The sequence below is a fragment of the Lissotriton helveticus genome, chromosome 3_1, assembly GCF_964261635.1.
Source record: "Lissotriton helveticus chromosome 3_1, aLisHel1.1, whole genome shotgun sequence".
Lineage (NCBI taxonomy): Eukaryota > Metazoa > Chordata > Amphibia > Caudata > Salamandridae > Lissotriton > Lissotriton helveticus.
Window position 1 is genome coordinate 1,784,353,423 of NC_136061.1, and position 27,780 is coordinate 1,784,381,202.

The 27,780-nt window shown below is 44.5% G+C and overlaps 1 protein-coding gene across 1 annotated transcript in view; it reads right to left on the bottom strand.

Moving 5' to 3' along the window:
• Nucleotides 1-340: 340 nt before the first annotated feature.
• LOC144825147 (pancreatic secretory granule membrane major glycoprotein GP2-like) overlaps nt 341-27,780 on the bottom strand; it is a 142,771-nt gene continuing 115,331 nt past the window's right edge. The window contains exon 8 of the mRNA XM_078684018.1: nt 341-754. The gene's annotated coding sequence lies outside the window, so the exon portion shown is untranslated. The remainder of the gene's footprint in view (nt 755-27,780) is intronic.

Here is a 27,780-nt window from a genome sequence, read left to right on the forward strand (position 1 = left end):
GTAGAACGGTTGACATGTTTCGTTGCCATATCAGTTTCTGGCAAATTCATCAGGGCCAGGGGACCTTCTTCCACCTTAAAAGTGCACTGGTTCATGCGGCAAGAAGGTCCCTGTGCCCTGATGGAACTGCAGTAAAGTTATATGGCAATAAAACATTTCAGCCGTTCTACTTAAAATTGTCTAAAGCATGGTATGGAGGAAGTCGTCTGCTGTGTGCTCCATTAAGGGTGACCAGTTGAAAGCTGGTGATGCACCAGTACTGAGTTCCCAACATACTATAGCATCGCACTCACTCACGTCACTAGATGCATTCGTAAAAAAAGCTCCTGCAATCCATGCATCATGTGCTGATCCTTTAATGATTATGAGTCCCACGATGGGACTACTAACAGATCTAGAGTATAGTATTGCAAAGGAGAAATGTCAAAGGTCAGTGAGAAAATTTCACAACAGGGTGGGAGTGTGATATAAGGGTGGCAAATGGCAAATTTCAAAGGCCAGTTGCAATTTTCTAAGAAAAAGTTTTGAGAGTCCATTCCATGAAAGTGGTTGTTCGTTAGCCAGCGAGATGTTTCTACCGGATGAACCAGGATCCTTACCCGTAGTGGTCTTCCATGGTTGGTCAGTGTCTTCTGGGCTAGTTCTTTGATCATGCCCAATGTATATCAGAGGCAGATGTTGTTGGTGAGTTGCAGGAGCCTCAATCCCAGAAGTGAGAGCAGCAGTGAGTTCTCTGTCCAGATCCAGGAGAAGCCTGGAACCCAAACATCAATAGGCCAATTAAGTAATCAGGTTTACTCATTTACATATCACACAAGAGACAAAAGTGCCCTCAGTAGTGGAAGCCTACCTTTACTTTTCAGCCTTGCCTACACCACTCTAAGGACTTCAGGCTGACAAAGCACTCATGGGCATTGTTGCAAGAAACATCCTCACCCACATACTATGTCCAACAAATGGGAGTAAGGAATATTTTGGGCTGTAAAGCTATCCTCTGCCAGCTTCAATGGCCAATCGCTGGCCTACAGTTCAGAGGAAGTTCATATACCTGTGTTTTTCAATATTGGTTCCCAACATCAGTTATATTCATCCATCTCCCAACATCAGTTATGCATAGTCCTTGTCCTGCACCTACTATTGAAACATCTGACCCCTTACACACAATAGCCACCATTATCTCTTCCCTCTTAGATAAACATCCTCTACTTGTCTATCACAAACATGCCACTCCTCTACACCTATTTGAGGTAACTCTTTCTCTTTGTATGGCAAATAAATCTCTTGATATTTCACTCATTAGTTGTCTGTTCGCCACACAAATAACATTAGGAGCGTCTGTACACCTTTTCTAGGTGTCAGTTTCTAATTATTAATCCAGGTGCCATTCGTCACTAACAGTCACAACAACTCATTGAAAGATCAGAGAATGACCAGCGGTGATCAAAACCCACATGTCAGAATTGCAGATGAAACCTTGACAACTCATTCATAGAGCGTAATAATGCCAAAGAAGTCCACAAAACTTAGTTAATCATTCACAATATTGCCAAAGGAGGCTACTACATTTCACTGACAATTTTAACATAGCAGCCATCTTTGTATGGTGCAGCCATTAGGCCTGCAGGTATGATCTGCACTGTGCAGGAAATCCAGCGTCATAGGGTATCTTAGGCAGTTTGAGACACCAACTCAACTAAACAAGGACAGATGTCTTTCTTGTGTACAGTTTTCCTTATGAAAAAATTAAATTTATTTTTTATTATTTATACTGGTTACATTTTCTGACCAAGGTAGAATATGGAAATTGCAAAACAAAAGTGTACAGTTAAGGCTAGAAGCCCCATTGCATTCATTTGGGTTACCTATGAGAAACATGCACAATATGCTTTTCGAGTCAAACATATATAGCCTTTATTATTTATTGCATACTTCAAACCATAGTTGCCTCATATCATTAGCTTGTATTTTCTCCATCTCATCTTATTGCAGGTGCAGACTTCGAAACCACTAGCATAGTGTTAAAACATACATAAAATTTTTTACCACACATGCAATGTTGAATACCACTGTGAATGGGTAGTCTGTCCCGGAAAAATACTTCATTGCAAAAACAAGCAAAATATATTTTGCTATGAGGAGAGGAGTTGACCTAACGGCTAGGGTGATCGATCTCAAATCTGGGGAACCGTGTTTGAGTCTCGGCAATGACGCTGAACATCCTGCGATTCTGGGCAAATCACTTAATCTACCCGTGCCTAACAACAACAAAAAAAGATTGTGTCCTCATGTAACACAACTGGTGCTCTTATAAAGCACTTTGATATCCGATGCCTGTGGGTCAAGTTTGAGCTATATAAAACTCTGTAAAAAAAAAAGAAAAAAGAAAGACAGTGGGGCATATTATCAAGGGGGTTTATCTCCGTTTTTTTGGCTTTAAAAGCCAAGAAAGCGGAGATAAAATTATCTCCCTATTACCTAGCTGTCGCTAACACCAGTTAGCGACAGCTAGTAGGAGATAGCGACCATCTTGGGCCCCACTTTGCATGTCAGTGATATTTATCACTAATTACATGCAAAGTGGGCGTGCCAAGATGTTAGCGACTGGAAACAGTCGCTAACATCGCTATCTCCTATTACCAACTTTTGGAGATATTCGCGTTTAGCCTGCCCTGAGCAGTTCTTAGCCATGTTATCCAATGGGAGGTGGATAACATGGCTAAGAGCATTAGCTTGGTAATGCATGAATATCGCTGACTTTTCAACGATATTCATGCATTGCGGCCGTTTTTTATCGCATTTGCGATAAACCTTGGTAATAACAATGTTTATCTGCGCTAAAAATCGCCGCAGCTCAGCGGTAAAATTTTGTCTCTAACCAAGCAATAGCGATAATTATCACTATTGCTTGGTAATATGCCCCAGTGATGCTTGTTTTTAAAAGAGTTAGTTTGATTTATGCACTTTCAATGCTTGAGATGGGCTCCAATAGACTTGTTATTTTGTGTAGTATCGGGCAGGTCCGCTGTTAAGTATGAAGCATTGAAGGCACCACCATTGCCAAGCAAGCGGTGGCCAACCCACACAGTTTAAAGTTTTCCATTGCTTGGTGGGGAATTGGTGCGGAAAGCCCTCACACCGACTCTGCGGAAGCGCTTCCTGCAAAACTTCATAGCACCAACCTGCCATGCTGTCACAATGGACTAGCTGACATTTTTTTGTTTTCCAAAAACAAAACTCCTAGCAGGGGCATAGCTTCAGGGTGGGGAGGGTGTTTGAAGTGTGACAACCCCCCAAATAAATGCATTCTTGGCTTGTCAGTTGGTTCTGGGGCCCTGAGTTGGGTCTGTTATCTTTGTGTCCTTTTTTCAAGTAGTGAGCCAGGAATGAAAGACAAAACAGGGACCTATAATGTAAAAAGAAAAGAGATATAGATACACATGTGGCTGAATTCAAAATATGAAACTGTATAACCTGGAATAAACAACAGCTTCCCTGATTATCAAAATTGTGTGATCCTGGGCACATATTTTATTTCACAGAGCCTCCTTTTTCTTTATTATCACATATGGTGCACTTTTAACTTCTTGAGTTCGGTATGTGAGCTGCACAAGCACCTCTTATACTTGTGCTGACTTGCCTCTTGGTTCACTAAAAACTTCCTGGTTGGGAGATGACCCACAAATGTTTCTAAACATCATGTTTATAAAATGTCTTTCTATGCAGTGGAATCATCTGATGTACTAAGTTGACATTGTTCCGCGTAATAGAGAAATATTCTTTATTTTGATTTTGAAGAGATTGTATCATATTTTTACATTATATTTGTTGCACGATATACATGCCAAATGTTATCAAGGCTTAGAGCCAAGACAGGGTTTACAACCATTACAACGAAACTTTTACCACGCAGTGCTGTTACAACGCAGGTTTTACTACGCATACCATTACAACGCATTACACTGGGGGGCGCTCTAGGATAGGGAATACGTTTAATTTACTATCCAACACCTTCCCTACTATCCACGGGGACTGGAGTTGGAATAGTAAATTAAACTATTCACTATCCAGCACCCCCAAGTGTAATGCGTTGTAATGGTATGCGTAGTAAAACCTGCGTTGTAACAGCATGCGTGGTAAAAGCATGCGTTGTAACGTCATACATTCCAAGACAGACCAGTAGCTCAGCTCCTGCTTGGATTGCCCTATTAATTTGCCTGCATGACTTGTGCTTGGTGCATGGGGCCGTCAGTCATTTGATCAAATGATTTGTAAAAGGCAAGGAATAGAATTAGGGAGCCCTGTCCCCATGCACTGATTTAACAATGCTACCACCAAGGTTTCTTGTAGTAGAGATGGCAATGAGTGCTTGCAGTGAAAATCCACTTCAAATAGGTGATCCAAGGACAGGGACTCCTGGCCATTGTGTTGTACAGGACTGTAGTCATGGGTTTCCAGGAAGAACTACCTGGGGCAGGTAGGACCCGCACAAGCGCAGTTTCAGCATAGTGTTTGAGGTGTGACACCCCTCAAATGCATTCTTGGTTTGGTAGTTGAATCTGTTGGCCCTGAGTTGGGTCTGCTATATCTGTGTTGGTTTTTCTGGTCATTCTTGTTTCACTTTGAACTTTGGCTTGTTTGTAAGGGTTTTAGATCTAAAAAATATATAGTGGCTGGTTCACCAAAAAAGTTGTAAATCTGCACCCCAGAAGTACTCCTTGAATGGGTGCAAAGTTTCTTCTTTTTGGTTATCACAAACCATGGCAGCGGTAGGCTATGAAAGCTGTGCCAGTATCAAGTTTCCTGGAATGCTATTGGCTAATCAAACACCCAAAGGGGATGGACCGAATGCTTGCAAATAGTTTAACCAGTGGAAATTGCTCTCGGTCGCATTCAAAACCACTATTTGTAGCATACTGTGCCACTCTAGACAAAGGTCCACCCAATGCAAATTAGTACAGTCCCTGCAGCTCATAGAAACAATCCATCCCAACCCTTGGTCATCTCACCCCTGCACACCCTGCAGCAGCCTATTGCATTTTCAGTTGGGACATTTCACATTTACACCCCCTTTTGGAGAAAATCAAGATCTTTCATTCTTTTGCCACTTCTGTTCATATCAACAAGATCATTATTATTGCCTGCTGTTTGTCATGCCATAAAAATAATGTTGTTTGTCCAAAGTTGTTGTAATAACTGGATTTTATCTAATTTCACGCAGTTTCACAGTGTCCATTATGTGGTACTACTATTGTCTAGTGATTTATGTTTGTGTTAGAATTTTAAAATTTTATATATATTATTATATCAATAAAATGAAAGTTTTAAATCTGTTGTACACTGAGCCTAAATGGTTAGCAAAGTCTTGTTCATAGGGCTTGATATGTGATTTTTGCCTTTTTGTTGCCTAGGATTGTTACTCTTCATATTTGTATTTTCCCTGTCCTAGGAACTTCTAGTATTTACAGGGGGTCCTTTATTTTGACCATAGGCTATGAAAGCTGTGCCAGCATCAAATTTCCCGGAATGCTATTGGCTAATCAAACACCCGAAGGTGATGGAATTAATTCTTGCAAATAGTTTAACCAGTGAAAATTTCTCTGGGTAGCATTCCAAACCACTATTTGAAGCCCACTGTGCCACTCTAGACAGAGGTCCACCTAATGCAAATTAGTACAGTCTCTGCTCCTCATAGAAACAATCCATCTCAAACCTTGGTCATCTCACCCCCGCCCACCCTGTAGCAGCCCATTGCTTTTTCAGTTGGGACATTTCACATTTACACTCCCTGAATCTCTTTAAACTATGCCCTTGACGCCCAGCCAGGAGAGTGTCAATGGATTACAAATAGAGATATACCGGACTAAGTACGTTTTTATTTCCAGCACACGAGGGATAGATTCATAGTTTTAATGCACAGTCTTCATTGGTATGCAAGTTGGTTCCAAGCATAAAAAACTGCCTGGAATGAAGTCAGAGGAGTCACTCTCCAAAGAATAGCCCCTGGAATACGTTTCTTCCCAGAGGATGGGAGGAAGTTTCCGATAGGAGACTTGCCTGAGGCCATCGGAAAAACAGCAATTTCCATGACTCTTAATGATGCGCGAGAAACAGCAAGAGTTCAAGCCACCCTTTTGCCTAATTTTGATTTATTTCTTATTATTGTTGGTACGTTTGCAAAATTCCCTCTTAAGGAAGTTACACAAATGTCACCCTGTCCTATTATCAAAAGTTTAGAGCTAGGGAAATGACCATTTTAAATTATGTTCCTACTACCCTCAAGTCTAGCTCTTCCTCCAAGTGCAGTGCTAACTTTCTGCGTCTTCAGTCACTCAGACACTCATTTAGAATTGTGTGGCCCAACAGACAAGTGCCTGACAGAGTGGAGGCACTGCCTCTGTGGGACCAGTGGCCCGCAAAATTTAGAATTCCCTGCCTGTCCATCACTTTCAGACAAATCTGTCAGTGCCGGTCAGCCTGTGATGAACCCGCTGACAGTTTTTTCATTTCCAAAAAGCAACTTCCAGTGAATGGTTTGCTGTTGAAAACCTAATGTTCCTCTTGCACTGGGACTTTTCTGCCTGTGTGTGAAGAATATCTTTCTATTCTAGGACCACCAGGCAGCGCATGAGAGGCAAAACAAGAAAAAATGGTGGAAATGGCATCGGAAGTCCAGCCGTAAATGGGCCATCCCACGCTATTAACAATGGGCTTAATAGTTTTTATTAAGCCCAGCTGGTACTCAGTTCACGGAGTTTGTGGAATTCTGGCTTTTTTCTGTTTGCGCTCGAGTATTCTTTTGACACTCAAACCGCTGGTGGCAAGACTCCTCGGCCACTTGCGAGCATGCGCAAGACTTCTCAAACCGCTAGCAAGACTTTGCACTCACTCGCATGGCTTCCGGCCACAACGGCACAAATCTAGCATCCTTAGTGCTGATAACAAATAAAATGGGTGAGCAGCTTTTCTGCTTGAGAATGCAGCTGAGAGGCATTTGGAGTGGATTTTCTTCTTAAGCTGGCTGTTGGAGTTGTTTTTTTGTGTGAAAAGCCATTTTTTTAAACGTTTATTTTCCAAACCAGAAGGAATTGCCCCAGAGACTCCAACTTCCTGTTCCTGTCCAGAAGGCTCCTCCCAGTGCTTTGTCCCTCTCCTGGTCACTATTCATTGGGATTTGGAGCTGGAAGGATCACTCTCCTTGTCTGCTGCATATATATCATTGGATTTAAGGACCTTGTTTTTGATATATCACAAGTTAGATGAAAAACTGGTGTATAAGGGTATTATTTGTTTGACTGGGGTCATGCACCTGGATTTATTTGTACTTTTATTTGATTTTTAACATTTATTGTGGTGGGTGGCCTACAGTTTTAGTAGGGGTCTAGTTATGTTTTTGCATTTGATTTTTCTTTTTTGCGAAGGAAAAAAGTTGCACAGTTTACTATATGTTATCCCTGTTTTTTAGTATATTTGTAATATTGATTTAATTAATTTTGTGGGCTAGTCTGCCAGTGGGCCTTCTAGCCAGAAGGCCCTGTACTCTTCAAGGGTGCATAAAACAACTGTTTCTGTGGTGTCTGTTGAAATAAAATATCATGCAGGCCATGGATGGTTTTGGATTAACATACAAAATGTGTTTCTTGTAGTATTTCACATTGTTTTCCCTGCAAACAGTGTTTAGATGAGGTAAGGCCTTTGAAGGATGTGTGTTGATGTGAACTTTTCGCCCTGTTAATTTTTGTCTTTGTCACTGCAAAATTAATGCTGTCTTCTCTGTGTTACCATGCCTCTTTTTTCTGACCAGTGTGTGAGTGTATGTGTGCATGGTATAGGCCTTTGTTGTTCATTATGCCATGCGCACATGGACCATTTGGTATAGTCAGTGTCCACCCTAGTGCCTGCATGTGTTCTTTGTTTTCCAGGCCTTCTGTTTGTTGTGAGTGACCAAGTGGCTGGCGGCCATTTTGAATGGCTAGTCAGTGTGCTTTCCCCATAGGCCTGCATGTCTGCTCTGTTTGTGACTATGCCTGCTTGCTGGTTGTTGTTGTTCTGACCATGTGGCTGGCTGCCATTTTGTTTAGCCAGCCAGTGTGCTTTTGCTATATTCCTGCAGTCTTCTCTGTTTGTGATCATGCTTCCTTGCTGGTTGTTGTCTCACCATATGGCGGGAGGCCATTTTGTGTAGCCAGCAAATGTGCTTTCCCCATAGGCTCATGTCTTATTTGTTTGTGGGCATGTCTTCTTGCTAGTTGTTGTTCTGACCATGTGGCTGGTGTCCATTTTGTGTAGCCAGCCTGTATGCTTTTGTCATAGGCATGCATATCTTCTCTGTTTGTGTCTGTGCTTCCTTGTGGTTATTGTTGTCTGACCATGTGCAGTGTGCTTTTGCAATAGGCCTCTTCTCCCTTTTGCGACCATGCCTCCTTGCTGGTTGTTGTTATTTTCTGACCTTGCAGCCATAGTCTTCAGCTAACCAGTTTGCTTTCCCCACAGGCCTGCACGCCTTCTTTATTTGTGGCCATGCCTTCTTGCTGGTTGATGTTGTAGTGACCATGTGGCTGGCAGCCATTTTGTGTATCCAGCTAGTGTGCTTTTGTCATATGACTGCTTGTCTTCTCTGTTTGTGCCCATGCCTCCTTGCTGGTTGTTGTTGTTGTCTGACCATGGTGCTGGTGGCCAATTGGTGTAGCTAGCCAGTGTGCTTTCCCCATCGGTCTTCATGTTTCTTTGTTTGTGGCCATGCCTTCTTGCTGGTTGTTGTTCTTGTCTGACCAAATGGCTGGCGGCCATTTTGTGTAGCCAGCCAGTGTGCTTTCCCTATGGGTCTTCATGTCTTCTTTGTTGGTGGCCATGCCTTCTTGCTGGTTGTTGTTGTTGTCTGACCATGTGGCTGACGCCCATTTTGTGTAGCTAGCTAGTAAGCTTTTGACATAGGACTGCATGTCTTCTCGGTTTGTGGCCATGCCTCCTTGGTAAATGTTGTTGTTCTGACCATGTGGCTGGTGGCCATTTTGTGTAACCAGCCAGTGTGCTTTAGCCATAGGCCTGCATGTCTTCTAGACATTCCTGAGGAGAATGCAGACGGACCACACAATTTTGCAATACAGTAAAAAAATTCTTTTTACAGTCATATTAACTAAGAGAAGTGCTGTTTGCCAGTGGCTTGTTACTGAGAGGTAACATATGATACCTTCCTACCCTTTTTTATGTGAGTATGGCTGTTTTGCTTTGGACGGTTACCTTTTGAATATGATATTATAGTGGAATTGTTTGTATCTATCGCTTATAACTACAAGCTTCTATTGTGCCTTGCACAAAAGCAGTTACAGTTTACCTGTATATTCCCATTATATTTGGAGCCACTCAGGCCGATATTGAATTCTTGTTGTTGCTACTTTTGGACTTAAATGTATGGTCTTTCGAATTTGGTGAGTCTCGCCATTTTTTACTGGCATCAATAGGTTATGCGGGACCTATGCTCTTACTTTCAGACTTTTGCTTCTTTGTTTCTTTGCTTTTCACTTTGCATGATTGTTAGAACTGGGATTTCTGGTTGGCTAAGGCTTGCGCCAAAGCCAGGCAGAAACCACCACTCGGGTCAGGGCAAAGAAGTTACACTCCAAAGATAACCCCTGCTGACCCCCTTGGTAGCTTGGCACGAGCAGACAGGCTTATCCCGGAGGAAATGTGTAAAGCATTTGCGCACGCACACAGCAACAACATTCCAGGCACACTACAAAAGGAACTCCACACAAGGTTATATAAAAATATCTTTTGTATTGTCAAAACACATCAGATAGTAATCACACAATATACATTGTGCCAACTGGCACGGGCAATATTCACAAGGGAATATTTACACGGGACAGGGCCACGTGGGCCACTGTCAGAATCAGCACTTAGCAGAAATTGGTACAAGTAACATAGATCATAAACCTACAACCAGCAACTACTGGTAATCACTGTACTCCACCTCAACCTGTAAAATAAACTACATTATGCACAGTCACCTCAGGCACGAATTACATTCTGCGCCAACCTCACCAGCATAAACACATTATGCCATCTCTCACTAGTCTAAACACATTAGACCCTACCTCCTTAGTATAACTCTCATTAGGGGCGGACATCACAGAGTGAAACATCTCACTAGCACAAACCTACATAGGTAAAACAACCTCATAATCATAAACCACAGTTTTAGAGGTATCAGATACAGGGTGCGCAAAACATACTATAAACAATACATTTCCTAGCACTACATCACTCTAGCACATAAATCACATTAGGCCATTATCATCACAAACATAGTAAGTAATCACATTAGGGCCTTGCGCCCTATCCATATACCAACCCCCTGGCCAACTGGTCATCTCATGAAGGGGCTCAAATGCCCTGTATCCCGAATGTCAGGGTGCGCTGTCAACGCAGCGCCAGTCAGCGGTGCGCCACTGCCGCAAACCTAAACATTGCAGCTGCCCACTACTTGCTGGGCAGCTGAGAACAAGAACAGGGCCTAAACTCTGCAGCTGGCACTAAGTGCTGTGCAGCTGTGGAAGGCCTGGCACCACTGTGCCACTTCTGTCCCTCCCAGGGACTCTCACTCAGATTGCGCCTAAACGGTGCAGCTGCCCACTACTTGCTGGGCAGCTGAGAAGTAAACTGCGGTCTGGGTCCTCCCTGGCCCTCTGAGCCAGCTGCGCCAAACGTTGGAGCCCTCTAGGCTCTGAAATCAACTGTGCCCAGGAGCACACTAGCTCCTTAGGAATAAAACTGCGCCACAGGTGGGAGCCATCTGGCTCTGAAAGCATGAGGCAAAACTGGGGCCAAAAACATGTGGGAGCCACTCGGGCTCTAGGAATAGCTTAGGGGCAGTGGAGCCATCTGGCTCTAAAATCAACACATGCCCTCGTGGGGCGCACCAGCGCTCTGAAAATAATCAAGCCCCCAAACACTGGAGCCGTAAATATACGAGGCCAGAGTAGAGCCACGCAGGCTCTGTAAACAAGACATGCCCCTCCTGGAAGCACTCGGGCTCCTAAACTCATTATGCGCCCAACGTTGGAGCCACATAGGCTCTGAACATGTCCACAAGCGTTGGAAATAACACGGACCCTCGACTGGGGAAACCCCGGGCCCCTCTAGCCCAGGAACCAACTATGCTCATCGTTGGAGTGGCCCACTGCCAGGTGGGGCCGCTCATGACTGGTCCATCAACACTGTGCCCCGACCTCGTCTCCCCCCCAACCACCTCTACTCACTGGCTGTGGGGGCTCTGTAGGATGTGGGGCTTCCTCAACGTGGGGCTCTCTCCATCACGAGAGCCCTGTATACCGACCTCATATCTTCACCCTGCGGTTGGGGGCAGGCACCGGCAATGTGCCTCGCTCCCCCCTCCGCCTCCGAGCTGCATTTTCTTGCACCTGCGGGGCTCTCCCTCAGCATGGGAGCCCCACACAGGCAGGCGCCATTACTCTCTGGGCTGCTTGAAGGACTTCCCTTCAAAACCGGAAGTCTCACCCGCCGTCAGGCACTATAGTGCCTGACTTCCTGTCCGCCCGCGGCTGCGGCGGTGAGTCTCGGGTGCAAGAACGAGGGGTAGGCTCCCTCTATCATTAGAAAATGCTCAGCGGGATGGCACCCACTGGGGATCACAGTAACCACGGGCAAAGCCGCGGGGTGGGCACCCGCGCATCCATTAAGAGCGCAGGGTTTGGCGCAGGGTGGGCACATGCATTTAAAATCACATATAAGCGGGGTGGCACCCGCTCGCAGTGGCATCAATGCGAGGTGGGCACCCGCTCTTGGCAGTGTTACAGGGGGATCCCTCGCCAGGGATTCCCTTTCCTCATCAGGCACAACACTGCCACGCCCTACACATTCATACTTCCTTGGTGCATTCAGAATACAGCGCTCCCTAGGTGCTCAGGCAAAGTAAAAGAGCAGCAAAAGGTCCCCAAGGTGCTGGAGCCTTTGAGGATGGAGCCAACAGCTCCCAACAAAGTAAAGTCCATTCACCAAAATTGACTCCCAATACTTAAAAGGCATGGATATAGCCTAAGGCTATTTCACCTGCCTTGGCAGTGTTCAAAGCTAAGGCCCAATCAGCGGCACTTTACGGGGCCGAGATTTGGGGTCCGTTTTGCAAAAAGAATTTTGAACCGGAGGAAAACAATTTTATACGGAGATTACTGAAAATTCCAACCAGAACACCCCTAATACCGTTACTTTTGTACACTAACATTAAACGTACTGACCACTTAGCAGTTTTAAGACCCTTACTATATTGGATAAGGATATGGACCACTCCAGAGCTGATTAATTATAGAGATGGTATGGTAGAGATCATGCAGATCAATGGGCATAAGAATATCCCCTGGCTAATGCAAAAACACGCTCCGTCCATCACCACCTTTGGTTTTTCTATCCCCCGGCTAAAACACATTTCATCCTTGGTGAATAAGCTAGATTTAACTTACTACTGGGAAGAGGCCTCAAAATTGACACCTCTCTGCAAGAAGCTCTTAAAGTCCACCTTCTGGTCCTACATGAATAATCAACTACTACATAGTTCATCTATGGGATCACTCACCCTGAAGTTCCTAACATTCAAAGATGACGCTCTGTCGAACCCTTTATGGATGAGATAGGCCCCCCGCTAGCGAAATCTTTATTTTTAAATTTTAGATATGGAATATTGCAAATAAATGCATATACGTCTAGATGGGGGGCTCCAAAGAAAAGGACTTATGTACCCTTTGCACACTGAAGGCCAAGGAAAATGATGTCCATCTACTTTTCTTTTGACCAGCCTACAAAACTGCTCGGAATCGATGGATCCGACCCCTATGTATGAATTTAGGTGTAAGGATTTGCAGTGAAGCAGAACGTATATTGAAGTCCAATACCTCGCAATTGGTGGTATTCTGGAGCTGGAGCAAGATTACCACCGAGCAGCTCACCACTTCCCTGAGCCAAAACCCTCCCACCAACACTACAGACTCTAACGAAGCAGCCCGCAAACTTACACAGTGGCTCACCAAATGCGCCGATGCCCTTGCACCGCGGAAGAATCCTCCCAGCGGACCCGGAAGCAAGAAAGCCTCGTGGTTCACCAACGACCTCAAAGACTCCAAGAAATCCTGCCGTACCCTTGAGAAAGCCTGGCGCCACGACCAGTCAACAGAAAACATGACAGCCCTCAAGAACGCCATCCGCAAACACCACCAGCTGATCCGCACCACCAAAAGGACAGCATTCAGAGAACGACTAGACAACAACACCCACAACAGCAAGGAACTCTTCAGCATCGTTAAAGAGCTCTCCAACCCCAGCGCCAGCAACAAAGACATCACGCCCTCGCAAGACCTCTGCGACGCACTCGCCTCGTTCTTCCACCACAAGATCGCCGACATACACAACAGCTTTGGCGCCCAGACCACGCACCCGACCACCGAACCAACGCCCCCCACCACCACCCTTTGAGTCTGGACCCCCGTCAGCACTGAAACACCATCAGCTTGATGAACACCATCCACTCCGACTCTCCAGCCGACCCCCGTTCTCATCACATCTTTAACAAAGCCGACTCCATCATCGCACCCCAACTCCGGAACATCATTAACAACTCCTTCGCATCTGCCACCTTTCCGGAGAACTGAAAGCATGCGGAGATCAGCGCTCTCCTGAAGTAACCCACCGCGGACCCAACGGACCTCAAGAACTTCCGCCCCATCTCGCTCCTCCGATTCCCCGCTAAAGTCATCGAGAAGACCGTCAACAAACAGCTAACCACCTTCCTCGAGACAAACGGCTCCCTGGACCCATCACAGTCCGGATTCCGAGCAAACCACAGCACCAAGACCGCCCTCTTAGCAGCCACCGTCAACATCAGGTCCCTGCTCGACAACAGGGAAACTGCTGCCCTCATCCTCCTCGACCTATCGCCCGCATTCGACACAGTCTGCCACCACACCCTAAAAAACGCTTCCACCACGCCGGGATCCAAGAAAGGCATTGGAATGGATCACCTCCTTCCTCTCCAACAGAACTCAGAGAGTCCGTCTCCCTCCCTTCCGCTCAGCGGCCACCAAGATCATCTGCGGCGTACCTCAAGGCTCCTCACTCAGCCCCACCCTCTTCAACGTCTACATGAGCCCCCTCGCAGCCATCGCACGCCAACACAACCTAAACATCATCTCCTATGCTGACGACACCCAGCTGATCCTCTCCCTCACCAACGACCCCGCCACCGCCAGAGCCAACCTCCAGGAAGGATTGAAAAATGTCACGGAATGGATGAAGCTCAGCCGTCTGAAACTGAACTCAGACAAGGCGGAAGTCCTCATCCTCGGACCATCCCCCTCCGCCTGGGACGACTCCTGGTGGCCCCCTGCACTGGGCACCGCCCCCAAGCCCACGGACCATGCACCCAACCTGGGTTTCATCCTGGACTCCTCCCTCACGAAGACCAAGCAAGTCAATACCGTCTCGTCATCATGTTTCAACACCCTGCGCATGCTCCGAAAGATCTTCCGGTGGATCCCCACCGAAACCAAAAAGACGGTCACCCAAGCCCTCATCACCAGCCGACTGGACTACGGGAACGCCCTCTATGCTGAAACCACAGCCAAACTACAGAAAAGACTCCAGCGCATACAGAACACTTCTCCACGACTCATCCTGGACATCCCCGACACAGCCACATCTCTGCCCACCTGAAAGACCTGCAGTGGCTCCCCGTCAGCAAGAGGATCACGTTCAGGTTCCTCACCCAGGCTCATAAGGCTCTCCACGACATGGGCCCCAAATACCTCAACACCCGCCTCACGTTCTACACACCCACCCGACAGCTCTGATCCACCAGCCTCGCCCTCGCCACCGTCCCACGGATTTGCAGAACCACCACCGGAGGAAGATCTTTCTCCTACCTGGCGGCCAAGACGTGGAACTCCCTCCCCACCCACCTACGACTGACCCAGGACCATCTCTCCTTCAGGAAGCTACTTAAGACCTGGCTCTTCGAGCAGTAGCAGCACCCTCCCTCCCATTCGTTAATCAATAAACTCTAGAGTTCTTTGTTGGAGTCTCTCTTTATCACTCACACATATGGTTCTTTTCACGACTTTGGTGGCATTGGCACTTGTGGCTTGGCATGTCCTGCTTGTGGGTGTTATTGTCCCTGTTTTCTTATTCACCTTGTTAAAAATCTTGGTGTATTGGTTTCTGCTATTTGATTTCTATATTCAATAACTATGTCTTGTTTTATTGTCAATCTTTTTATTTTAGAAATATTGACATGTCATTTTGGTATCGTTTTCATCTTAATACCTCTAGCCCTGAAGACGTCTGTGGTTTACTCCTAATAGATGAAAAAGGTGTTGGCTAGAATGGCTTGAAACCTCACCTTTGTTGAATTACATTGAATTACATTAAAAGAAAATAAAGAACTGTAGAGAACTCTGAGGATGACTGCGATTGTGGACTGTTCGCAATAATTCTGGACATTAACTGCTCAGGATATTCATCCATTATTAACTGAGAGAAGTGGGTGGGTGAGTTCACTCCCTAACCTAGAAGACAGAACATTTAGATATATGGTAAATTGGATCTAGGGGGCAGAAGGACTGTTTGCAATACATGTATCTGTACTCTGTCATACTCATTTATTTGTCTCCTAACAACAGACTGAAGGCGAATGCTGTGTGCTGCTTATTGCCCACACAAATGTTGACCAACTGTTGTAGTATTTGTCTTTATCAAATCTATCCCCAAATCCCATTACCCCTCCATTCATCAAAGCCCTAACCCTCTTCCCCAAAGCTGTGTGATTAATTGAGGTGTGGCTTAAATTACACCATAGATGGATCACATACTTGGTGGGGCGGATGTGGTGAAAGCAACCCAAACTTACTTCAGAATCTTCTAAGCAGCAGCCCACACCAGCCCATTACCAAACTGGCCATTAAAAATTATCCATACTTTTTTAGATATAGAATGAAGAACATCAGTCATCCGCATCATCATTCAGGCATTGTGTTGTGTAATCATGAACGCCTAACCTAAGCTTGTCGACTCCAGATTTGAGTCCATTTTTTTTATAGCTTGAGGATTTCCCTTATAATACTGATATCTCCACATTAGCCAAAACTTACTAGTATTGCTAGTTTTTCTATTTTAGCACATTCAGGCATTCTAATTATGCCATCACTACTTACTCAGGTGGTGTAATATCTTCGTAAATCTTTGATAAATATATCACCCACTTACTCAGTCGTTCTACTTCCATTTAGTTGCCTATGATGCTTAATCAATCATTCAGATCAAACCTACAGTTCGAGCTCAGCTGGGTGGAAATGGAAGTGAGACCTAACTTGTTAAGTTTTGATGCCTCCCCTGTAATTGTTTCATGTATATGATTGAATGAATGAGGTAGCACTTGTAAAGCGCCTGGTTACCCTAAGGTATCCCAGCGCTCATAGTTACGCAGACACCTGATTCAAGACATATCAAGGCAAAATGAGAGTTTTTAGCTGCTTACGAAAATTCTTGTAGTTTGATTGTGAACGAGTGTGGAGGGGGAGATGATTCCAAGTTTTGGCAACATTGTATGACAAAAGGCGACCTCCACTTCTCATTCGTTTAATTTTTGGAACTGTCATCCGATGTTTACTTTCTCATTTTAAAGTTCTTTTGGGCTGTTAAGGATGGATCATCGCACGAAAAATCAGGGATCCTTTTCTAGAAAGAGCTTTGTGTGCAATGCACATAGCCTTAAACTAAATCCTCTACTGAATCGGGAGCCAATGCAGAGAGGCAAGAGCAAGTTTGGCTGAGAAACGTTTCGGGACATTTAGGAGCAACTGGGCTGCACAATTTTGAACTGTCTGTAATATTTTGGTTGTAGAAAGTGGGGCTCCATAGTCAAGCCATGACAGAATCAGTGCTTGAACTAGCAGCCTTCTAGCCATGAACGGTAATAAAGGAAGGATTTCCTGATCATCCTCTGAAGGTCCTAACAGGTGGCTGCTATTTTCCGGACTTGTTCCTTAAAATCCAGGTTAGAGTCAAGCACAACCCCTAAACTTTTTATGTGCTTTTCCGGGGCAGGAGGAGGGCCCAGACATTTGGCCCAAAAGGATTCTATCTTGAGGGGTGCTCAATTGGCAAGGAGCATAATCTCAGTTTTTTCCCATTAAGCTTCAGATATGAGGTGTCCATCCACTACTTTTTCTTGACAGGAGGTTAAGCCCAGTCCAGAGTTGTCATTTTTATTCAAGGAGACGACCAACTAAGTGTCGTCCTCATAAGTGACAATCTGTACCCCAAACAGAATGACTATTTGTGCCAGGGAGCTCATGTAAATATTGAATAAGGTGGGACTCAGTGCTGATCCCTGAGGAACTCCACATGTAAGGGGCATTTGTTTGGACGAAATATCATCCTCAAAGACTAAAAGACTCTATTTTCTAAAAAAGACGTTAACCATTTAAGTGCCATTCCAGTCACTCCTACATCGTTGAGTCTACTAATCAACAGCGGGTGGTTTATTGTGTCGGAGGCTGCACTCAGGTGTAGTAAAATAGTTGCTGCGCAGCCTCCACAGTCAAGGATTTTTCTGGTTTCCTCCACTACCGACAGGAGTGCAGTCTCTGTACCCTGCTGTGATCTAAGACCTGTCTGTGAGGGATGAAGCTGGTTGTTTTTTCCCAGGAATCCAGAGAGGGATGAGGTCACATGCTTCTGAGCAATTTTTCTTATAGCTGGGAACAAAGATATGGGTCGGTAATTTGCCCATTCTACCGGGTCCAGATTATGTTTTTTTAACAGAGCCTTGACCATCGCCTCTTTCCACAGCGGAGGCACAATTCCAGTGAGAAGGGAGGCATTGATCAAGTCTAACATGATTGGAGAAGAGGTCTTACTAATCTTATTCAAAATGGTAGGAGGAAGTGGATCTGTTGGTGAGCCAGATTTAAGATGATTTGGTTTGGTCCAATGGGTGGAATTCCTCCAACAGGTCCTGTTCCTTTATTGAATCAGTAGAGGGTGTCATCTATTGGGCTCTTTTCAAGGGGAAGGATGTATAGATGGTTTGTATTTTAGCAGAAAAAGATTCTGCTAACTGGTTACATCGAAGTTGAGGATTATCTACAGTCTGTTGGGGGTCGGGGGTCAGGAGTGATTTTGCAATATAAAAAATTTCGCGTTGGGAGTTTACAGCAGATGTAATTCTGTCTTGATAATAGCAGCTTTGTGCAGATTTTATTTCTGACTTATATTGTTTTATGGCTTCTCTATATTTGACTTTGCTTTCGAATGAAAAGTTTTTTCTCCACTTACTTTCCAATATTTTACACTTTTGTTTAAGTTTCCGGATTCCGGAGGAGTACTAAGGATTTCTATTGAGTCCAGTTTTTATAAGTATCTCTTTTTTGGGAATGAGGGTGTTAAGCGAGGACTCTAGCCAGATATTAAATGTATCATTTGGGATGATGGGATTTGGGTAGGGTTTTGGTCTTGTGTTCTCCAAATTGGTCTCCCATAATTCCCACTGAAGTTTTGACCAAGTGCGGCTAAGCTTTTTAATTTCCCTCGCTGGTGGACTAATTTCACACATAACACAGGTAAATGGGAGCAGGAAATGGTCAGACCGTGGCAGTGGGATAGGTTGAGAGGCAACCAGCGTTTGAATATTTGAAAATACAATCAAGATCACTAGTATGGATGTAATTTAACTCATTTATCACACAAAATACTCCAACTGACCAACCAGTGTTCCGAGTTGCTGGTATGTTTTCTGTGCCCAAGTATAGGGACAGAGAAGGAGAGAAAAATATGAGGGGGGCCTCTCTAGTGGAAGGTGGTGCTAATCGCAACCGTGTGTATGGGAAAGAGAACCTTTTGTTTTAATTACCCTCACAAACCCTGGTGGTGTCATGCTTCATCATCGGGTCACCCCGACCCCTATGAGTCCCCTTTTCTACCCCAAATTATAATTTGGGGTAGAAAAGTAATAAAGGAGGAGGATTACAAAGATTAAGGACAGATTAAAATTTAGGCCCAGCACCATAACAGAGAGAAAAAGATGGCCGTGCCCATGTGGGCCGCGTGGTGATCTTGGGCACATTTAGATCCCAAGCACACTTCAGGACGGCGTAGTGCTGTTCAGGCGTAATCTTTGAGCGCAGATTCACTCAGATTCACCCAACGCAAACAGGTGTGCTGACAAACTCAGCCCGAAAGAGGAACTCTATGTAATGCAGCTGAGATTTTTTGCGACTCCACTGAATTTCGCATAGTAGGACTCTGCAAACTCCAACCACTCCTAGTTTTTATGCAGATAGGCATATGCCCCCCTAGGGCTCTACTCTAACAGACCCACTTAGTCTCTAACTTGTCCTTACATCCCTGTCTGGTAAGTTCCTCTCCTCTTTCTTGTTTTTTCGCTCCCCACTTCTCAAGCTAATGTATCTACGTCCCTGTTGTTGTAATCCTTTTTTCTCTCCCCTCATTCTGTGCAACATTTACAGTTTACCTCTCTAGCTTTTTTTCTATTCGAAACAATTACTCTTGTGCCTGTCTTTTTGACTTTCTTACTCGCTCTCCTTTTGCATCTCTTTGCCTTCACGTTTCTCTCTCTCTTTCATGCTCTTCTATCTCTTTCTCACACTCATTATCTCCCCATCTTCTTTCTCCCTTATCTTTTTATCCTTTCTCCATTTCTGTCTGTCTTTCCATCACTCCCTTCCTCTCACACGTCTTTCTCTCCCTTTTACAAACATGGACTCTCTGTGCTCTCTTTTTTCTGTCTTTGTTATCCAATCTCTTTATCACTCCCATTCTCCTATTTTTTTATCTCTCGACCTCTCAGGCTCGGTCTTTCTCCTTATTCCTCCCTCCCTTTTCTTCTATTAAGCTCAATCCCCTAAATCACTCATTCTCACAATGTCTGTCTCCCTACCCCCATTTCCCTGTCTTTCTCCCTATGTTTTGTCTTTAGATTTTCCCTTTTTTTCTGCCCCCAATTTCTTTCCGAATCTCTCTTTTGTATCCATTATTCTCTCTGAATACAGAACCTGCGGTGCCATCTCTCATGCCTAATCTATCTGCTTCCCAAGAGCAATGAGGCCTAAGCAGGACAGTGTATTACAGTGAAAACTCTGCTTATTTTGGCTGAGAGGAGTCCTGGTGAGGTAAAGTGGAGGAAAGACGTTAATATCATGCTGGGGTGGTGTTGTCATGTCCGTCCACTTCATAACTTGTTCTTTGCCCATTAAATAGTGCGAACTGCTGCAACAAGGCTGTGAGTATGGGATCTGCGAAGCCTCATAAGAAGGGGTGGGCATAACTCACGTAATACTGTCTAGCGTAATCACGTGGAATTACCCAGGAATTGTGCAGGATTATGCAGGATCATGAAAGTGTAATTCTGCATTTAGCACTATGCCCAATTGCACAAATGCCCCCTCACTTCCAAAATGGACTTAGCACTAAGAAATATCACTAAATGCAACTGAACACATAAAGCGAGCACAAGCTCCTTCTCACTGAATGTGCATTCGGAGTAGAATTTCCCCCAACGTACTCCTGACATTTATTGCTTTTTTCTAAGTGCACAATGCACTCTTGCATCCAAAATGGATGCAAGAATTCATTTTGCGCTAAGAAACAATGCTAACTGCAGCAGAACACAAATAGCAAGCATAAGCTGTCCCCTGCGATAGATAAATGAGACCTTGCAGTAAAAATTTTCTCCAGCAAACTATGTGATGAATTGTAATTGTGTATTTATTGGTAATTCCACATCAAAGAGTAAAGCAAATTACCATTATTACTCTGATTACTCCACCACAATCGAAATTCTGCCCAGGCACCCTCATATGATGCAGAAAGAAGAGGTCTCCGTGTCCATGAATGGCCCCAACTGTGCAGTCCTGCGAAGATAAGCTGCTGTGTTAGGGGGCATTCCAAATTACAAAGGTGTTTCATCCATGACATTGTAAAGCTTTTGGGAGGCCATTGAGTTTCCCCGCTGTCACTGAAACACAAAATCAGCCTCTCAGCCATGTCATCATTGCCTGTCGCATGTGTGTTTGCGCTGCAAAGGGAAAGGTCTTTCTGCTGCACATATCCTCTTTTTTAATGACTTCGCTTTTTAGGTCGATGCAACAGCGCTTACGCTGTTAGGTGATCTGCTATTTTTACTTTGTGGGGTCTGACTCCTCCCACAATTTGGATTGGCTTTCCTGTGTGTCCTTTAAAAATTAAGGCTTGCAAATGGCTACTGGTGGGTACATGTCCCACCTTCTCTAAGTAGTTCACTCCCATGGAGTATTGCCTCAAGAGCGAGCAGCCACACGCATGCAGTTTGTGTGCCTTTATCTTGTCTTTGTTTAAAAAGCAGTTCAGGCTGCAGTGCCCTTGATGGCTTACAATTCACTTCATGTCCCACCCCTCACTGCTTATTTTCAGAGCCAGATGCCCAGCGGTGCAGCAGACACCAAAACTGCTTAAGAAACTGAAACCATTTACCTGAATTAACCGCAGAAAGACAGATACCAAAGAATAAATAAAATGGCAGGAGGCTCTGTCCATAGGCAATTATAAAGGATGGAATGGTAGACTTCTCATCTCCGACCGTTATTCCCCACCTTCCGCATCCCCACTTGTCACCAGGCCTGGGCGTAGTTCGCTGAGTTTTGCTAAGCAGAACTACACGAGGTTACAAAAAAACTTCATGAAGTTCCGCAAGTGGCGGAGTGCAGTGCAAACTGCAGTTTGTGCTGGTATTCCTGCTGCTCGGGTAGAAATTCTACCAGTGCGGCAGCTCACGCGCACAAACTTACTGTTCACGATCGCGAACTTACGGTTCACGATCGCAAGCAGGGAAAAAACTCCGCCGCACATTGTGAAGCAGAGTTTTCTGCACTCCGCAAGCTACACAGAGTGTGGAGTGCAGAAAACTCCACAAACTCTGTGAACGGAGCGAGGTTCACTGGCCAGGCCTAGCAGCCTCTCCCTAGCCCCAGAAGTGAGCTGGAGGTACCGACGGAGAGTGCGGGGCCTCGTAAAACCTGAGCATGGTCCAGGTGAGGTGAGGTCCTTTCCCCTATCATGACGGAATCACACTTTCCAATTGATATGGAGGACTAGTATACATCGGTTGGTACAGGTTGTATCGTTTCCAACCTTTAATATTTCATTATTTTTTCGGTCACGAGTTTTGAATAACAAGTGCAACAATCATTGAACAGAGGCCCTGATGAAAGCCATGGGACAGGTTGTCCGCTAGTCAGAAACATGTTGGCCCTTTATTAGACAGGAATTAGTTACTGTCTTCTTTGCACTGTTCTGGTTTTAATTAGGGGATGTTGTTCGGCTAAGGAATAAAGGTTCATATATGGAGGACACATCATCCTATTTTAATTCACCACTTTTGTTGTTTTGTTGCACTACACTTTCTGTACAACCATCAATGATCAGCTATCAGTTGGCGGTTCAGAATTACTGGTGGACCACATCCAAGACCAGCAACTAACGGTGTGGCATTTCGGTCCCAATGATCAGGGGACTAGCCAACTCACACCTTTATGTTCCTTTATGTTGTTCATACAGAGTAGCTGGGGATTTGAACCAGGCATGGGTCTTTAAACTATGTATCCCTTTGACCCTCCTCTCACTGTTTATTTGTCCTATGCCCAGGCCTAGCAGCCACCTGACATACGCTTTCCTAAACATACATAGTTACATTGCTAAACATGCAGATACATACTTCTAGAAACACTTAGGTTCACAGGAACACTGCAAGACAGGCACAGCCATAGTCACACTATCAGACACACTGCTAGTCATACTCTGGCACCTTACGCATACATGTTGCTAGACACATAGTAAAGCTGCTAAATACACACACACTGCTAGAAACACTTAGGTACAAACAAACACTGCTAGACAGGCACAGCCATATTCACACTTTTAGACACACACACTGCTAGACACATTCAGGCACCTGACACATTCACATTAATAGACACATAGTTACACGGCTAAACACGTACACACTGCTAGAAACACCTAGTACATACAAACACTTCAACTTAGGCACAGCCATATTCACACTATTGGACACACACACACACTGCTGGATACACACATGCATCTGACACATACATGTTCCTAGACACATAGTTACACTGCTAAATACATGCACACACACATCTTAAAAACACTTAGGTACACACAAACACTGCAAGTCAGGCACAGCTATATTCACTCTATTAGACACACACACAGACATAAACACTGCTAGACAGGGGCACAGACAGAAAAGCTGCTAGGCACGCACAAACACACACACTACTATACATATGTGCATATACACACTGCTAGACACATGCACAGTCATGTACACACTGCTACACACACACATATACTCTGCTAAACATACACAAGCACAGAGATGTACACACTGCTAATCACACTCAGCACAGATACATGCCCACTCCTAAACACACCCACTGCTAAACACACATACATTTTGCAAGAGACACACATACACACTGCTATACGCAAATATGCACACTGCCACATGCACACAGGCACACATTCAAACACATTGCTAGCAACACATACCAAGGCATATAAACACTGCCAGAAACACAAATATACAATGCTAAACATACACAGGCACGGATACATCCATAGATACTGATTGGCACCTACAGGCACACAAACAAAGGCCAAAAGATGCATACAAACTACTAAACCCACAGATGCACAGATACTAAACACTGCTAGCCCCAAACAGTCACATTTCTTCACTGCCAGACACACACAGACACACACACATACGGGTACATACACACAAACACACTGATAGATCCTCATAGGGAAACATACACAGGAAAAGCGACAAAAGTGTGCACTAATGGAAGTGCCCTTTTGACTGGGGAAGAGTTAGTTTGAATGCTCTAATATTAACATGTTTTGCGTCGGTGCTTCCTATTACATTGAATGTGTTCTTAATACCATAAATAACATGTTACTATCGTAAATTTAATTTTACTCTCACTGAAATAATGAAAGGCTGAATTAACCTTAAGAGGAGTTGAACCTGTGACCTACACAGTCGGTCTGGCCGTCTGATAGGCCTGTGTGCGCGCACATATTTGTTGGCTGTATTCTAGTCTTGTGGTTCATGCATGCAGTCACCCATACCTTTAAAACATCTATACAGCATTTCATTACAAGTTCTAAACTGCCTCTATTTACAGAATGTGTACCACATAGGTCTCGCTTGCGGCGGTGCATGCGCTCTCACTTGCAAGGAATATTGTATACAACAAGGGGCTTGCAGCCCGGCCTTTGCTTAACATTCATTGGTTTCATCGTCATTCTTATTTGCTTACTTCCAATTGGCCATCATCTGCCGGCTACACTTTCTGTTCTTTCGGCTGGAGCATGGCCAAAGTACTGAGGGCTTCAGCGTAATTGCAGTCCTACCGCTGATTGCACTGCGATTGAGGTATTTTAATTGTTATTCTTCCCCTTTCATTCCTTGTTCATGTTGTTTTTCCCTCCCTCCACCATTGACCATGTAGCTTCTTCCCTTCCACCCCCTGCTGTCTGTGTTGCTTCTTCCCTTCTCACCCCAATCCCCCACTGTCTGATACTACTTCCTCCTCTTGCCCCCTTTGTCGGTGTTGCTTCTTACCCCTCTACCCTTCCGCTGTCCGTGTTCGCCATAAGAACAAAAAAGAACGATGGTGCACTTTTTTGCCCCACTGACCTTTATCTCCTATCCTCCCACTTGTTATCAGTGGTGCCTTGTTCTTTAGTTGCCTGTGCTGCTCACCCCCACCTCCCATAAGCAAAACAAGCATTTGCAATGCAATAGGTTTTGCGTTACTCAATGTTTGAGCTATAGGCATTGCAAATAATAATGTATGTTAGATTTTTTTTGTAAAAAAATATCTCTTCAGTAACATAAGCAATAAAAAAATACACCAAGCAAAGTAAGTGTGCAGTACCACAGGCAGTTACTAGGTGTCCCTGTGAAGTTATAAATGTATCTCTATTAGCCACAAAACGTACTGCATCCTTAATTCAGTTATAAAAAGAAAGATTGCCGCTGAATATGGATTTCCATGTTTTTTAAATAACTTATGCTACTGCTGAGATATTGTTTGATAAAAATAAAATCTAACAAACAATATCATTTGTAACACCAATAGCTCAAACTTAAACTAATGCGAGACCTGTTGCATTGCAAATGCTTGGTTAATTTGTAAGCTTCTTAATTACCATAACTGGTAGCATTATTTAAAAACTGCAGTTGTGAACCATCTGCCTTCACAACTAACATCCCTAGTTATTTATTTATTTATTTATTTATTTATGGGTTTATATAGCGCTTGAATCACTCCGCCAGGAGTATCTCTGCGCTTTTTGACCGGTAAATCAGCAGACATAATGTAGGGATGGAATTAGATTTCATTTTTGAATAAGATAGTTTTTAGAAGTTTACGGAATATTAGGTGCTCTTTGCATTGTCTTAGAGCCAGGGGTAATTTGTTCCACAGCTTAGGACCCATGGTAGACATGGCTCTACCTCCATGTCTGACCCTTTTGACATGGGGGACCACAAGGAGGAGATTGTTGCTTGATCTGAGGGATCGTGCTGGAACATAAGGAACAAATCTCCGCTCAAGATAGACGGGTCCCTGTCCGTTCAAACACGTATGGATTAGGCAACATATTTTAAATTTTGCCCTTTGTCTAACTGGGAGCCAATGTAGTTGATTAAGGAGGAGTTTGGAGGCAGTTCTTGGGGGGGCATTCAGAACAAGGCGAGCTGCCGTGTTCTGAATGACTTGTAGCTTATCCAGCACTCCTTCTTTGGCAGAGAGTAACAAACCGTTACAGTAATCGATCCGACTCAGGATCAGTGCTTGAACGAGAATTTTTCTTACTGAGTCAGGTAGGAGTGGAAAGACTTTGCGGAGCAAGCCGATGATGTGGAAGCATATCCCTGAAATATAGCTGGTATGTTGTTTTAGTGATAGGTCGTGATCGAGCCGAATTCCCAAATTCTTCACGACCTGTTTAGGTTCAGGGACTGCTCCTAACTCTGATGGCCACCATTCCGGAGTCCATAGTATCTTAGCCTCCCCAAATAACATGATCTCCGTTTTGTTGACGTTACATTGGAGATAGTTGGTAGACATCCATTTTGCCACTTCTCTCATGCCTGATGAGAAAGAGTTCCTAACCTCAGTGGAAAGAGTTTTGAAGGGGAAAAGGAGTTGCGTATCATCTGCGTAAGATACGGGAACAAAGCCGTATCTACGCAACACTCCTGCCAGGGGTGCCACATAGATATTAAAGAGCGTTGGGCTCAGACAAGAGCCCTGTGGCACCCCCTTAGAAATCTCAATTTCCGCCGAGCGATATGCACCCATGGTGACTCTCTGGGTGCGATCAGCTAGGAAACTCTTTAACCATTCAAGGGCTTTGTTCTTAAGGCCAGCGCCCGACAACCGCTGCGTCAGGATGGAATGAGACACGGTGTCGAACGCTGCCGATAGATCTAATAGAACCAAGATGACTGAAAGGCCCTTGTCCTGGTAGGCGTGGAGATCATCAGTAACAGACAGTAAGGTGGATTCTGTACTGTATTTGGGGCGGAATCCTGATTGGGATTCATCCAGGGCTTGTACTTGTTCAATATGTCCAGATAGGTGGCAGTTGACATGTTTTTCTATAATTTTTCCCAAGAAAGGTAACAGGGAGATAGGTCTTAAATTTGTCAGGTCAGACCATGATAAGGCGGTATTTTTCCTTATGGGTCTGACAAGTGCTCGCTTCCATTCCTTGGGGACAATGCCTGAGGTGAGTGAGAGGTTTACTAATTCCGTGATCATTGGACTTAGTTGTTCATCCAATGTGGGCATTAATCTAGCAGGGATAGCATCCTCTGGACTCCCACTTTTAATCTGTTTTATAAGGTTGGATGTTTCTTGAAGCGAAATAGGGGGAAAGCTGTCCAGAGATTGCGAGTCCGATATAAAATCAGTGAGATTAAGGTGGGGTGCCATGTCAGTCAATGAAGCCTGATTCATACATAGTATTTTATCATAAATTTTATCGATTTTATTAGTAAAGAAACCTGGTTAATTTATTGCCCTGCCTGCAACTTATTCACTCTGTACCATGAATGGCAATGCAATATAACAACCAGAAGGAGGTGCGAGTGGCACACAGTGAATGATATTGCCCAGTCTCCAGAGTCCAGCATTCATAAACAAACTATTTATAGCAGAAATCTGGTTCACTGCATTGATTATGTATGACTTGGTTATCGGTTGTTTCTCTGGTAGGAGCCCATGTAGTCTTGGCTGCTCCCTGAAGCTGGCGCTTAGCCACAACACGGCCTCTCAATTGTGAGAAGGCTCCACAACAAACAGTGGCTGGTCTCTGACAAAACACTTCTCCTAAGACCTTTGTTTTATTATTGAATCCACAACACACAGATGCATGACTTCCATCCTGATACACGTATATCCAACGGGGAAGTCGAAACAAACATGAAGAAGACGTACGCTCATTTGACTGATTTTCTTGTCACCCCTTTACTCCCATACAGTGCCATTAGGATGGCGACCCCATGCCCATGACCCGTCTAGCTACTAGTACAGCCCTAGCGCTACCAGCAATCCCAGATTAACAGCTGCTACCCAGGATACCTCAATTCATACTAGTGTTTCAGGGGTATATTATCAA